General features: G+C 41.9%; 1 protein-coding gene across 2 annotated transcripts in view; it reads left to right on the top strand.

Annotated features, from left to right (window-relative positions):
• The window catches only part of CELF2 (CUGBP Elav-like family member 2), a 931997-nt gene that overhangs the window by 232885 nt on the left and 684087 nt on the right, over positions 1 to 15025 (top strand). The window lies entirely within an intron of this gene.

The raw sequence follows: 15025 nt of genomic DNA, 5'->3' as shown, positions 1-15025 counted from the left end.
CTTCCATCTTCTGGTTCACTCCCCAAATGGCTACAATGGCAGGAGCTGAGCCGATCTGAAGCCAGGAGCCGGGAGCTTCTTCTGGGTCTCCCATGTGAGTGCAGGAGCCCAAGGACGTGGGCCATCTTCTGCTGCTTTCCCAGGCCATAGCAGAGAGCTGGTTCAGAAGTGATGCAGCCAGGACTCAAACAAGCACCCATATAGGATGCCAGCACTGCAGGCAGCAGCTTTACCCACTATGCAACAGCACCAGCCCCAACATAGTGATTTTTTTGCAGGATATTTACAAGGGGACAGGGAATTGGTGATAAATTACCAAACCATTCTTGAAAGATACCCTATCTGTTGCAAGTGAGGAGGGCCACAGAAAAACAGTTTTCTTGAGAATACACTGAAGTGTTGCTTAAGACAATATATAAGAATTGGGAGCTGTAGACATCACTTCTGTAGACATCATTGAAAGTTGATGCCATAGTCTGGGCATATATATATATATATATATATATATATATATATATAACAGACCTTTATTTCTTACAGTCTTAAAGTCCGAAAATCCAAGATCAGAGTGCCAGTAGGCTTAGAATCTATTGGAGATCCTCTTCAAAGGTGCACACTACCAATCTCTAGCTTGTCCTCACATGGTGGAAGGGGGGACTAGCTAACTCTCCAGGGTCGCTTTGACAAGGGCACGAATACTATCATGAGGGCTGAGCCCTCGTGACCTACTTATCTCCCAAAGCCTCATCTCCTAGAACTATCCTTGGAAATTGGGTGTTCACATGTGAATTTTGGGAGCACATAAACATTTAGACTGCAGCAATTGGTATGGTAACATCAAACCCTGGCATCATAGATCCTAGAGATTCATCTGTTAAGGCAATAATTCTATGGTAGAACATTCGCTTTAACTGCAAAATAGCTCCAGGAGAAAATCTTAAGCCAATGGAATTGATTAATAGAGCTCAGAGTAGTAGAACAGTTCCACAAATCAGGCTGTTCCTGTGACTTTATGAAAGCTAACCAACTCTCTCTGCTCAGATTCCTTCATCTAGAATGTATAAACAATAATGTCTACATCTGTTAAGATGTACAGAGATGTAGGTAAAACATGAAAGTGCTTTACAAAGTAGTTGATGCAAAGTAAATGATGTGTGTGTGTGTGTGAGCGCGCCTAACTTTCCTTCCTTCATAATTCCATTTGCTTTAAAAAGGAGAGACTCGAGGTTTTCTCAAAATTATATAAACAATTTCTTTTCATAGTATTGCATCCAAACTATGAAACAGTATTTTTTTTTTCAGTAAACAGTTGGTCTGGGTGGGGCTCGTATCTACTAATGTGTTTGTGCAACAAACACATTTTGAGCTCACTTCCTGGTGGCTTCTGTTTTTTCTTCCAGAAAAGTTAGTAACAGAGAACTTCTGACAGCACTTATCAAGTTGTTATCATAATCAAACAGCAAAAGACAGTGCAAAAATTAAAGAGCAATTTTCAGAAACATAGGAGGGGCAATTCAGAGTCAGTCTTTCAATAAAACCCTCATCCAGTTGTCACCATCTTAATCATCACTCTTGATTATAAAATTCAGTAATGAACTCTGTGCTTACAACTAGCCTGCAGTGTGACTTCAGGTAAATATATACTAGCAAATGTGTTTATATTATACATATAACATACATAGAGTATAAGAGATAATTATAATATTGTAATATGTTAATCAGTATGTATATATAAAATATACTGGTATACAACATCCCTATTGTGTAGGTTAGCCTATATGAAGGTCCTTCAAAAAGTTGGCGGGAAATTGAAAGCTAAGTTTATTTTGGTGCCAAAAACATTTGAAATCCATGTGTCACTTTTCACAATATGCATTTGTCATGAAATCTTGCAGACCCCTAAAGTGTAAATATATATGTATATATCATAATTCCCCCAAAATAAAATACCTTCCTTTCCTCACATGTTTTGATGAGTAAATATGATAGTATTAATAATGAGTAAATAATTAAATATGATAGTAATTCTTTTAAAAATTACTTATCTCAATTATGTCATGCATTTACATATGTATTTATACATGCAGTTACATACCAAACTTACCAAAGAAAATAACATATACATGTTTTTGAAAACAATTCTCTTTGAGTTTTTGCTTTCTAATCATAAAGTAACTACATTGTAACAGTTATTTGATCAGGGTTTCAATATAATCCGTCCATCCCAGAGATAAGCTCATTATTATCATGATGGCTTTGCATCTGCTATGCCAAGTAGCATGGTGAAAACGGGGACATCAATGGTGAGCCATTCACATGCAGCCCTTGTCCTTGTGGAGACGGATACTTTGACAGTTGGCAAATAATGGCACAAATAGGTGGATAATTGCAAACTGTCTCCCTGCTGTAATGGATAAGAATAGAGCAAATAATGAGGCCTCAGGATGCAGCCATGGATGCATTCCCTGAGGAAGTGCACTTGATCTCCAATCTCCTGAGTGGTTTGCAGTAATCTAAGCAGACTGCATGGGGAAGAGAGAGAGAGGAAGGGCTCCTTCCAGACAGAGGGCCTGGTTCAGAATGGCTTGCCCAGAGGGGCAGGAACTCAAGTGAGCAACGTCACCAGATCAGGCTGGAATCTCCTGATCTTGCTGATCATCAGGAGTTTTCAGTCTTTCTGAGCCATTGCAAACTACTTCTGGTTTTTATGTTCCCTAAATGATCCCTCTAGTGAAATCTAGAATGGTGTCGTCAAAATAGTTTTCAGATTTCACAGGCAAATACCTCCATCTTATGGGAGATCGGTCTTATAAAAGCAGAAATGGCCTAGGCCTAAATACTTAAATGTTGATGTTTCAGTCATTCCAGAAAAAGCCTGACCTCTACCATCAGCTGAGGCTCTCAGCCGCACTGTGCATCTGGAATCGGAGATTTGCTCCTTTGGCTTCAGGCTTTGTGTCTAAATGCCAAAAAGTAGCACATGAACCCTAACTGTTGATTACTCCTCAGTATGGAAAAAAATCACTGGATCATTCCAGGGGAAGAGGTTTACTCAGGAAAAGACAGAATAAGAAGCCAAATATAGGAAGGCTAAAGAGGTGAAATGCTTAGCAGCATGGAGAAGGGGAAGGGAGAGGAAGAGACGGGAGGATGCTACAATTTATTGCTATCACTATCGTAAGTGGGAAATGTCTACATGGAGCTCCCAAGTTCCAAGTTCTGCTTTCATTATTCCTGCTGCTGCACCTCAACTCAAGGATCCAATCTTGATGCCTCCCTTGTCCAACTATACGAAACACTAACTGTAAAACCTAGGATACATCTGTGGCATTCAAGGGTAGCAACTCAGAAAAGCTCCAGTGGCGTCCACATTTCTACTGCAATAAAAATGCAAGACTGGGGGTCTGAAGGCTCACCGAGAGACAATGCAGGCCGGTTGCAGGGTGCACAAGAGGGAGGAGGGGTCAAGCCTTCCCATTCCGGTCAGGATTAGACAGGCAAAACCTAAACACAGGAAAAGATGCAAATCTTCCCAGGATCTGGGTCAAGTATGAGCCTGGGCTCCAAATGTCAATTACTGGAAGTCTCCAGAGCCAGGGTAAAAATAGCTATGCAGGTGTCTTTGTTCACACGTCAGAAAGGGTCATCCCATCCCATCAGGATCCCATCACCCTCTTATCAGCCCATAGCTGAGTTGTTAACCATTTGCAACTGTAGATCTTGGTTACAATGCTGTCACATGGTCTGAATTAGCATGCATCCTTTCAATTATATCCAAATACCATGGTCTCCAGGTTTTCTCAGGATGCATAAAATATGGGAATGCACATAGACAGAAAATGTGTAAACACTGCTCTAACTAGACTTTCCTTTTCCCTAAATAGCCTCAGGGTGTTTGTGCAAAGGGAGTGGGGAGCCGTCGTAAATTGCCAGCAGGCAAGTCTGGGGAATCAGGAAGCAGTAGAGGGTGGGGTTGAGCAGGCCTCATCCCACTTTCCACGTCTGTTGCCACCTCACTTACAGACCTGTAGAAACTCCCAGTGCTGCAATTCTCCTCTTCCCCGTACTTAGATGAATCCCTGGCTACCCACCTTTGCCCAAGAATACTGTACAAATGAATTAGATTTAGTGTGAATGACTCATGAACCTCTCCTGCTAAAAGTGCTTAAATTTGCAGTCAACTCCAAATTAGACTTGGTAATTGAAGGCACCGCAGTACAGATATTCCCAAATAACAGACAATCTAAAAGTCATTTTGACTTGATTCTGGAATGCAATGTTTGATTTTTGAGGGGAGCAGCGGATTTGCTTCCCTAATTAGTTTTAGCTTAAGCCAGTATTAAACTTGCATTCTACTCCAATGAGCCCTGCCTGACTTGAAACAAAAAGATGCAGAACAGGAAGGAAAGGCCCGTATGGTAAATGTTGCTACTGAAAATAGGGGGCAGAGGGAAATATTCATAAATGAACAATTTGCATATTCTCAATAAATCTCGATTTAACTTTAGGGAGAGAAATGGTGGTGGTAGGTTTAACTTTTTACTTTTTGCCAGATAGGTCCTTTCCTGTTTACTCACTCCTTCATTTATTTCTCACTGATGAGTCTTTGAAATTTAACCTCTCCCCACCAGTCCAAATGGATTACTATAGCCCATCAATGGTCTCTACCATAAATCCCCCCACAAAAAAAAAAACAAGCATGTCAAGAGTCAGTCCAGGGGCTGTCACTGTGGCATAGTGAGTAAAGCCACTGCCTGCAGTGCCGGCATCCCATATGGATACCGGTTCAAATCCCTGCTGCTCCACTTCCGATCCAGCAGCAGAAGATGGCCTAAGTCCTTGTGCCCCTGTACTCATAGAGGAAGCTCCTGGTTCCTGGCTTCAGATCAGCCCATCTCTGGCTGTTACCACCATTTGGGGAGTGAATCAGAATGAAGACTTTCTCTCTCTCTCTCTCTCTCACTCTCTCTCTCACACTCTCTCTCTCTCTCTCTCGGGCTCTGCCATTTTAGGTAAATAGATAAATCTTAAAAAAAAAATCAGTCCTCCCTCTAAACACTTTTCCAGATTCCTTTTTTGATGACAACTGAATTTCATTAGGCCTCGAATATGACTCTCTTTTAATATAAGCAGTTTTATTTCTCTAGCCCTTTCCTAAGCTAAGTTTTCTTCTCCCAAAATAGGTATGAAATCAAAGATCCTATAAAATTGGCTCTCTTTGAAGTCATTTACTGGGGCTTACCCCAAAGGGCCATCTAGTTCATTCTGATAGCTCTCAGCAACTCTATCGCTTGCATGTCCCAGCCTGATCTTTTCACGAAGGCAGGCATTGGAAAGCAGTACCTTCCGCCTCCTGCCTTGTGTCTTTGACCTACAGGTTCTGGAGAATAACAAGGACTTTGTAGTTCAAACCATTTGCTGTGCTCAGGACTCTTCTAAAGCCTGTTTAAATATAATGCTTGAGATAGGTACTTTCATTCTCTTTTTACGGATGAGGAAACCTGAGCAGTAAGATGTAAATTTCAGAACACAGTACTGCTAGTGGAGGAGAAAGCATGCAAACCTTGACATACTGATTCCGCGGGTCATGCTTCTACTCTACAATGCTCCCTAGCGGCGCTGACCTGACTTAACCCCCACTGAGACTGTCCTACCTTACCCAGGATAGAGACATCCTCAGGAGGGCTACTCTACCTAGGATGTGGAATACAATTCTAAAGATTCAACACAAACACACAGCTTCCAACCATTCTGGGCTCTCAATGACACTCAATCCTCAATTAAGGCAGAATGACTCAATATGGGAACGATGTTTCTAAATGCCTCCCCAAGTGGTTTTAATGTACAGCCAAGGTTAAGAACCATTCATCAACATGAATAGAAAGGAGAGAAGATAACATAAAATGATGGGTAATAAAAATCCAAATGCATTGGGTGCTGCATCCCAACATTACCTCTGGGCCCAAGTCCCATTTGGCACACAAAAAATATGTAGGTCTCTCTTGGACAAGGGAAAATTGCATGTAATTAAGTTGGGCCTCTCTGTTTCTTGAATGGAGAATCATAAAATGCTAATCAGTACAGCAGTGTAGTAAGACTATGAAACTGGATAAGAGAATATATCCACGATATCTTCTACCACAAAAGATCTGTGAGTTGATGGACAAAAAAATTATAATAATGTTAAATGGCAACCGTAAGATGGATTAAAATAGCCATTTAGCGCTGCTCCTCACTTTGCATTTAACAGAACTTCCATCATTTTTGCTTCAGTACTCCGTAAGCCAGATAATTATTTGAAACCCCTGCAGTCCCAATGCCATCTCTGAGCAAAGATTTAATGTCTGAGTCCTAGAGAGATTTCTGATTACCAGGATGTCATTATCTTTATGAAACAAGCGACAATACATTTCCTGATATACAGGGAAGTTTTATCATTGACTGTTAAATCTGAACCATCATTGTCAAAATAAGTGAAGAAAGCATAGTGTGTGATTTACTTCCCTTGAATTTTTTTCTGTCTGTTTGCATACCCACTCATCTGCAAAATTTGGTTATTCACAATGGGGCTCTCCGTCATTAGTCTGAATTAGGAAGTTCCTACTGTATTTTAGAAATCAAATTGAAGTCCTCAGGAGGTTGAAATGCTCGAAATTATCTAAATGATTTTCATTATTGTAGCACAGATTTTTATTAAACATGTTATTACTTTTCAGAAATAATGAACAATAATATAATAATTAATAATCAAACATACATCAAGGGGTACTTCATTTGAAACCACAAAATGAAAAGGCTGGTAGTCAGCATCTGAAGAAATGGGATTCAAATCTGGTCTCTGGTTTTTCTGGGCATCTGTCATGTGGATAATCATAGAAATAGAGATTTTCATTCTATTCATAGTATTTAATGGCAAGAGAATGCCAGCATTTCTGTTAAAATGCCTGCTCACCCCACTCCCAGATCAGCTAAGTGGGACATGAAGAACCTTCTATAAGAATTTCTTATTCCCCGGTTTCCCTTCCTATGCATCCAATCCCGTTTCTTTTCGAGACTCTCCCAGAAATGAACATAAAGTTGCAAAATAACTCTGTAAAGCTCTCAAATCGTGTGAATGTGTGAGTCCCGTTTTCTTCTCCATTCTCTCACCACTCAGAAATCTGCCTCCTTACCTAAGTGAAATAGGAAAAGCTCAGAGTGAGACCGTTCCTTACAAATAGGGGAGCTCTGAAGCCTGCGCATTTAAAACATTGAATTTCCTGTTGTGGCAGGAAAGGCTGTGTTTAAACTTCAGAGGGAGGGACAGAGTAGTGGAAGTACAGGGTGAAGAAACTCCATTGAAAATTACATCAATACACAAAAATCTGAAGTTGAGATTAAAATTTTGCACTTAGGGGTCAGAAAAAATTATGGTGAACTTAGACTACTATCTTCCTCTAAATGGTTCCTGGATTTCCCTTGTCATTCCCCTCCTGAAATCAGGATAGAGGCCAGATTCCTTACTCTCTTAAATGGATAAATGGCCATACATCTCACTCCATGTGAAATGTGTGGATGACCATATTTTTTTTAATTTTTTTAAACTTTTATTTAATAAATATAAATTTCCAAAGTACAGCTTATGAATTACAATGGCTTCCCCCCCATAACTTCCCTCCCACCCACAACCCTCCCCTCTCCCGCTCCCACTCCCTCTCCCATTCCATTCACATCAAGATTCATTTTCAATTCTCTTTATATACACAAGATCAATTTAGCATATATTAAGTAAAACTTTCAACAGTTTGCACCCACACAGAAACACAAAGTGAAAAATACTGTTTGAGTACTAGTTATTGCATTAAATCACAATGTACAGAGGACATCGAGGACAGAGATCCTACATGAGGAGTAAGTGCACGGTGACTCCTATTGTTGACTTAACAAATTGACACTCTTGTTTATGGCATCAGTAATCACCCTAGGCCCTTGTTGTGAGTTGCCAAGGCTATGGAAGCCTTTTGAGTTCATGGACATTGATCTTATTTAGACAAGGTCATAGTCAAAGTGGAAGTTCACTCCTCCCTTCCGAGAAAGGTACCTCCTTCTTCGATGACCTGTTCTTTCCACTGGGATCTCACTCGCAGAGATCTTTCGTTTAGGTAATTTCTTTCTTTTTTCTTTTTTCTTTTTTTTTTTTTTTTTTTTGCCAGAGTGTCTTGGCTTTCCATGCCTAAAATACTCTCATGGGCTTTTCATCCGGATCCGAATACCTTAAGGGCTGATTCTGAGGCCAGGGTGTTGTCTAGGACATCTGCCCTTCTATGAGTCTGTGGTGTATCCCGCTTCCCTTGTTGGCTCGTTCTCTCCCTTTTTTATTCTATCAGTTAGTATTAGCAGACACTGGTCTTGTTTGTGTGATCCCTTTGACTCTTAGTCCTATCATTATGATCAATTGTGAATAGAAATTGATCACTTGGACTAGTGAGATGGCATTGGTACATGCAATCTTGATGGGATTGTATTGGAATCCCCTGGCACATTTCTAACTCCACCATTTGGGGCAAGTCAGCTCGAGCATGTCCCAAATTGTACATCTCCTCCCTCTCTTATTCCCACTCTTATATTTAACAGATATCACTTTTCACCTACACATGATCACATGTCCCAGCCAGTATCATTACTCGAGGTGCCCATGGTGTCCACCATGGCTCTCCAAAATCATATGATACATTAAATGAACACCCTACTTATACTGACCTTAATGGTAAGGCCCAACCTGCCCTGGTCTCCCATAACTCAATCATGCCACTCATACTCTATATTCAAACTGGACTATTTTTAATAGGTTTTAATTATTTTTATAATTATTCAAGGTTCTATCAGCCCAGAACAATCTCCAGCTCCCTCCCCAAGCCATCCTTGATTGTTTTCACCTCATCTTTCAAATTTCAGGGTCTACCACTCCTCTTAGAGAAAACCAAGCCTGGGCTGGGGTCCCTTTAATTATACATACACTCTTCATAGTAATAGCAGTCGATAACCCATGTTGCTTTCTTGGTATCCTCCACATAGACCATACACATGGAGGGCAGGAACTATGTGTACCTGTTCATCTTTATCCTCAGTAACAAAGACAGCACTTGGCACAAAGTACATACTCACCAAAGTTGCATTTAATGAGTCAGTGAGAGAATGAATGAGTGAATGGATATCGGTGATGCTGTTGGAGCTTGCATTATTCTCACGTTCCTTCCATACTACTTCTGGTCTGAATATTCCTCTGCTTCAGATCCCTTCTTCTTTAACACCATCCACTCACAGTGTTGTAACTCAGGGTATCCACTGGGTGAAAGAAGGCTTACCATCTTTAGAATACTCAAGAATGGGAAGGGAAATGGGGTGGAGAAGTAGAAAGGTTCTTCCAAATAGGGGAATGAGGTGCATTCATGGGACTTGATCCATAAAATGGACAGCAAGGCCTGGGGTTTTCCAAAGAAGCAGATATGAATAACAAATGGTACTGATGATGTTGATAAAGGGAAGAGGGTAGGAAAAGAAAAGGAATCAGGCCATGGAATTAAGGGATCAAGAGAAAACAGTGCCATTGGTATTCATTATATACATAACAAAGCTGACCAAATGAGAAACCATCTATTAAAAACTTGGATGACTATGTGAATGTAACACAAATTGCATTCATTTGCATAAACCACTTGCCAATTTTGTCTCAACATGATGCAGTGAAAGAAAAAAAATATTTATCACAAAATACAAGTCAGTGTTTATCCTTGTCAATCTCCTCCTATTAGAATGGCAAATCCAGTGCATATATTTTTTTTCTTCTTCAACAATCTATGTATTTACCTTGGTCAACTCTCACACTTTTGAAATCTGGGATAAATTATGTGGCTATCTACACCAATGCTGAAGTTAGCACGTCCTTTACAGGGACACAGATCCAATCCTTGGGAATGTACATACATGCAGACCCAAAATGTGGAGTTGTAATGATTTGGACATTTTATGATTTACATTTTATCTTCAGTATATATTCTTAATGCAAGTTAAGTTAGGGAATGGTGTTGTGGCATAGCAGATTAAGCTTCTGCCTGCTTCACTGGCATACCATATGAGCTCGGGTTTGAGACCTGGCTGATCAACTTCCAATCCAGCTCCTGCTAATGTGCCTGGCAAGGCAACAAAGGATTGCTCAAGTGCTTGGGCCCCTGCACCTAAATGGGAGACCTGGAAGAGGCTCTGAACTCCTGACTTCAGCCCCAGCCATTGCAGCCATTTGGGGAATGAACCAGTAGTTGGAAGATCTCTATCTACCCCCACTCCAACTCTCCATCTCTCTCTGTAACTCTGCCTTTCAAATAAATCAGAAAATTAAAAATTAAAAAACAACTACTTCAAAGGAAAGTCATACTGCTGTTATCTTCTCATAAATGAAGATTTGGGCACTAATTTGGGGGACAGAGTCGCTAAAACACCTGCTATTTGAGACAGGGAGCAACACTGTTAAGTACATTTTATTACCCTGTTGTACTATATTTCATAGCAAGTGACACAGTCCACAAGCTGAGAAACACAGGATCATATTTAGATGGTATAATGAATGTATGTCTACATAAACACATAAAATGCCCCAGCTGCAAGACACTCTAGAGTTCTACCATCTTGATTCACATTTAGGAAAGTGAATGACTTACACAGAGCTCAAGGGATGGTCATGGTGCCGAGTGATATTGATGCTGTCACTAGCGACACCAATCTATGTAGCAAGGGCCAGTGTCTTGGAACTAAAGACAATGACACCAAGTGGTTCTGATGAAGTAAGCAAACTTAAGACCTGGCACACATAAAATACCTCCAAATTAAATGTAACAAGGCACAATGTCAGTGTGCAAGCAAACAGAAAGAGAGAAGGTATAATAAACTTCACAATTTCAAAAAGGAGTGATTGACTCAAGGAAAAAAGGAGGAAATGTTACCGGTTATTCTGTTAAAGCTGTTTCTCTTATGTCCTTCTCTTTTTATTAACTCTATATTACTGTGACATCTTGCCTGGGAGTCTGATGTAAATGGTCTTACTGAACCAAGAATGAGCTCTACATACATGACCAAAATAAAATACCGAGAACGATTGAAAATGATTTCGGGCCAGCACCACGGCTCACTAGGCTAATCCTCTGCCTGCCGCTCCAACTCCCCAGGTTCTAGTCCTGATTGGGGCACTGGATTCTGTTCCAGTTGCTCCTCTTCCAGGAGCCCGGGAAGGCAGTGGAGGATGGCCCAAGTGCTTGGGCCCTGCACTCACATGGGAGACCAGGAAGAAGCACCTGGCTCCTGGCTTCGGATCAGCGCAGTGCACCAGCCATAGCAGCCATTTGGGGGGTGAACCAACGGCAAAGGAAGACCTTTCTCTCTGTCGCTCTCTCACACAGTCCACTCTGACTGTCAAAAAAAAAGAAGGAAAGAAAATGATTTCGGAGTTAAAAAACAATAACTTATTGTTTTTCACTTTGACCCTCTTAAGTATACATAGACACACATGGACACAAATAGGCTACATTTTCATCTTAAAAAATAAATGAAGGCATCATTACATAAATTCTATAAAGGCAAAAGCTATTTCTGGCCTGTGGTCTTCAAGCTGCTTGTCCTAGCACGGTGTTATGTATGCCATATATGCTTAATAAATACTCATATATGAAAAGGATGATGATGATAACAACCTTTGCCAAATGCCAATTACAGGACATCCAGTCAATGCTTCATGGGTCAATACATCAGCAGAAAGGAAGCAGCAAATGGAATTAAAATAATGTATCTGTTTGTTCATTGTTAATGGCTGCTATGAATTTGAATTAGGCCAGTAATTGCTTTCCTGATATGAGAGCAAAATGCCAAGGTAAAGACTGTAATTAACATTCAGAAGGGATGTAGCCCAGAGATTGGGGACTCCTTTGAAAACAAATCTCCAGGTTCCCTTTCCTTTTCCCAGATGTCTTCCCAATTCCTTGGCATTTTCTTAGTTCAAAGTCCTGTTTTTTTATCTTCACACCACCCCATACCCACGCACTCACCCTATTTCTAAGAGTTGTTCCCACTTTAGAAGCTAGAAAAATTCCTGTGTTTTAGGAATGTCTCTCTTTGCCATGAGAAGTCAGGGACTAGGAAGTAACAGCCCAAGCACACTGAAGAGAAAGAAGTGGAAAGGCCTGGAGATGCTTGATTTCTAAAACCTCACTTATTGTCCAAGCGGAAGCGAGAAGGTTTCCTTTTGTCATCCCCATCCTTGTTGACCAGGAAAAGGACAAGATAATGGCCTGACATCTTCTCTGCCAAGGAAACCGACTGGGTTGCACCCATGAAGAAGCAGATAATAACAATGAAGACGAATGTTAAACTCAAGCCCTTGGGGTTGATAGCAATCTGTGACTCCCTACTCCTGTCTCTGGTTTTGGATCGTGATTGCTTGGTGTGCATTCAGCTGTCTGAAATCTCCCCACCCACCAAATGACACTGTCAGAGAAGGAAGGGCCGTTTTGCAGAGGGCTGGGGTGGAGGAGGAGCTGGCGGTATGGAGCTCCGGGGAATGGCATAGCTCAGAATGCTCCCTTTGTCCACCCCTTCGCTGGTGGTGTTTCTCTCTGCGCTGTGTTCCACAACCCCAGAAAGATGTTTCTGACTGCGGATTCTGTAACGCAGTCGTAAGAAGCCACAGAGAGCCTTTGCCTGGCACTTTGCAAGGACTCAAACTGTGTGGGACTAAAAGAAAGCTTTAAAGAGTGAATTGAGAATGGGGGGGTGGGGGGAGGAGTGGGAAGAGAATTGCAGGAAATGACAAAAACAATTAAAAGCTAGTTGGAACCCTGGCATCCTGAGTGCAATTCCCAGCTCTACTCCTCACTCCAGCTTCCTGCTAAGGGGCGTCCCAGGGGCAGCAGGTGATCATTCAAGTAGCTGAGTCCCTACCATGCAGGAGTTCTCAACTTCTGGCTTCAGTCTGGTCCAGTTCTGACTCCCTCTCTCTCTCTCTCTCTCTCTCTCTCTCAAATGAATTTTAAAAATTAAATGAATGGTTGGCGCCGCTGCTCACTAGGCTAATCCTCCGCCTGCAGCGTCTGCACTCTGGGTTCTAGTCCCATTTAGGGCACCGGTTCTGTCCCGGTTGCTCCTCTTCCAGGCCAGCTCTCTGCTGTGGCCCGGGAAGGCAGTGGAGGATGGCCCAAGTCCTTGGGCCCTGCATCTGCATAGGAGACCTGGAGAAGCACCTGGCTCCTGGCTTCGGATCAGTGCAGCGCACCGGCCATGACAGCCATTTGGGGGATGAACCAACAGAAAAGGATGACCTTTCTCTCAGTCTCTCTCTCTCTCTCACTGTCTAAATCTGCCTGCCAAAAAAAAAAAAAAAAAAAAAAAAATTAAATGAATGGGAAATGGAATTAAAAGATACATTTTTTAAAAAATATTAAAGAGCAAATAATAGGCCGGTGCCGCAGCTCACTAGGCTAATCCTCCGCCTTGCGGCGCTGGCACACCGGGTTCTAGTCCCGGTTGGGGTGCCGGATTCTGTCCTGGTTGCTCCTCTTCCAGGCCAGCTCTCTGCTGTGGCCAGGGAGTGCAGTGGAGGATGGCCCAAGTGCTTGGGCCCTGCACCCCATGGGAGACCAGGAGAAGTACCTGGCTCCTGCCATCGGATCAGCGCGGTGCGCCAGCCGCAGCGCACCAGCCGCGGCGGCCATTGGAGGGTGAACCAACGGCAAAGGAAGACCTTTCTCTCTGTCTCTCTCTCTCACTGTCCACTCTGCCTGTCAAAAAAAAAAAAAAAAAAAAAGAGCAAATAATAAGCATTTTTCCTCACTGAGTACAGAGCACACATACTATGTACTTAAAACAGAGTAGGGGTCGGCGCTGTGGCACAGTGGGTTAATGCCCTAGCCTGAAGCGCTGGCATCCCATATGGGCGCTGGTTTGAGACCCGGCTGCTCCACTTCCGATCCAGCTCTCTGCTATGGCCTGGGAAAGCAGTAGAAGATGGCCCAAGTCCTTGGGCTCCTGCACCCATGTGGGAGACCTGGAGGAAGCCCCCAGCTCCTGGCTTTGGATCAGCACAGGTCTGGCTGTTTTGGCCATCTGGGAAGTGAACCAGCGGATGGAAGACTTCTCTCTCTCTCTCTGCCTCTTCTCTCTCTGTCTAACTCTGACTTTCAAATAAATAAATAATTTTAAAAAAATAGTAAAAGGAGGGAAAAAGATTTTCTTAAATTAAATCTTTAGATTGTTGCAATCATAAATTTGTTACAGTCATAATGTAGGGTAAAGAAAAGGGCTCGAGGGTCTAGCATTGTGTTGTGGCAGGTGAAAGCCGCCTGACATGAGCTTCGCATGTAGGCACAAGTTCAAGTCTCAACTGCTCTATTTTCGATCCAGCTCCCTGCTAATGACCTGGGAAAAGCAATGGAAGATGGCCCAAGGACATGGGCCCTTGCACCCACATAGGAGACCTAGAAGAAGCACCTACCTCCTGGCTGTTGCAGCCATCTGGGGAGAGAATCAAGAGGATCTCTCTCTGGCTCTCCCTCTCTCTTTGCAACTCTGACTTTTAAACAAATAAATAAATCTTTATTTAAAAAGGTTTTGGGAGGAGGAGGTTTAAATAAGAGACTCCATTGTCTAGGGAGTTAGTGTTCAAGCAAAATTTTCTAAGACCAGGATCTTATTTAGATCTTTAGGTAGGAATAATTACAGGGAACTGAGTAAGTTTCATCAATGAGCATCACTTATTCAAGAAGCCTATATTAAGCATACACTCCGTGTACTGCAGCATTTTATAAGCATAACTGAGTGTAGCAGAAGTAGGTTTTGATCTGATAATATGATTAAGGAACAAATTGTTTGGTTGAAAAATCAATTGCACTGGCTACCCACAACCTGGTGAGCTTAAAATCCAATTGTTTTTTTTTTTTTTTTCATTTTTTGTTCCTCTCTTGGAATGAGTTTAAAATGTCAAGTTTTTGTCTCAGGAGCAGTAGGG

Source organism: Oryctolagus cuniculus, chromosome 13 (genome assembly GCF_964237555.1).
Source record: "Oryctolagus cuniculus chromosome 13, mOryCun1.1, whole genome shotgun sequence".
Taxonomy (NCBI): domain Eukaryota; kingdom Metazoa; phylum Chordata; class Mammalia; order Lagomorpha; family Leporidae; genus Oryctolagus; species Oryctolagus cuniculus.
This window is presented reverse-complemented; position numbering and strand designations above follow the sequence as displayed.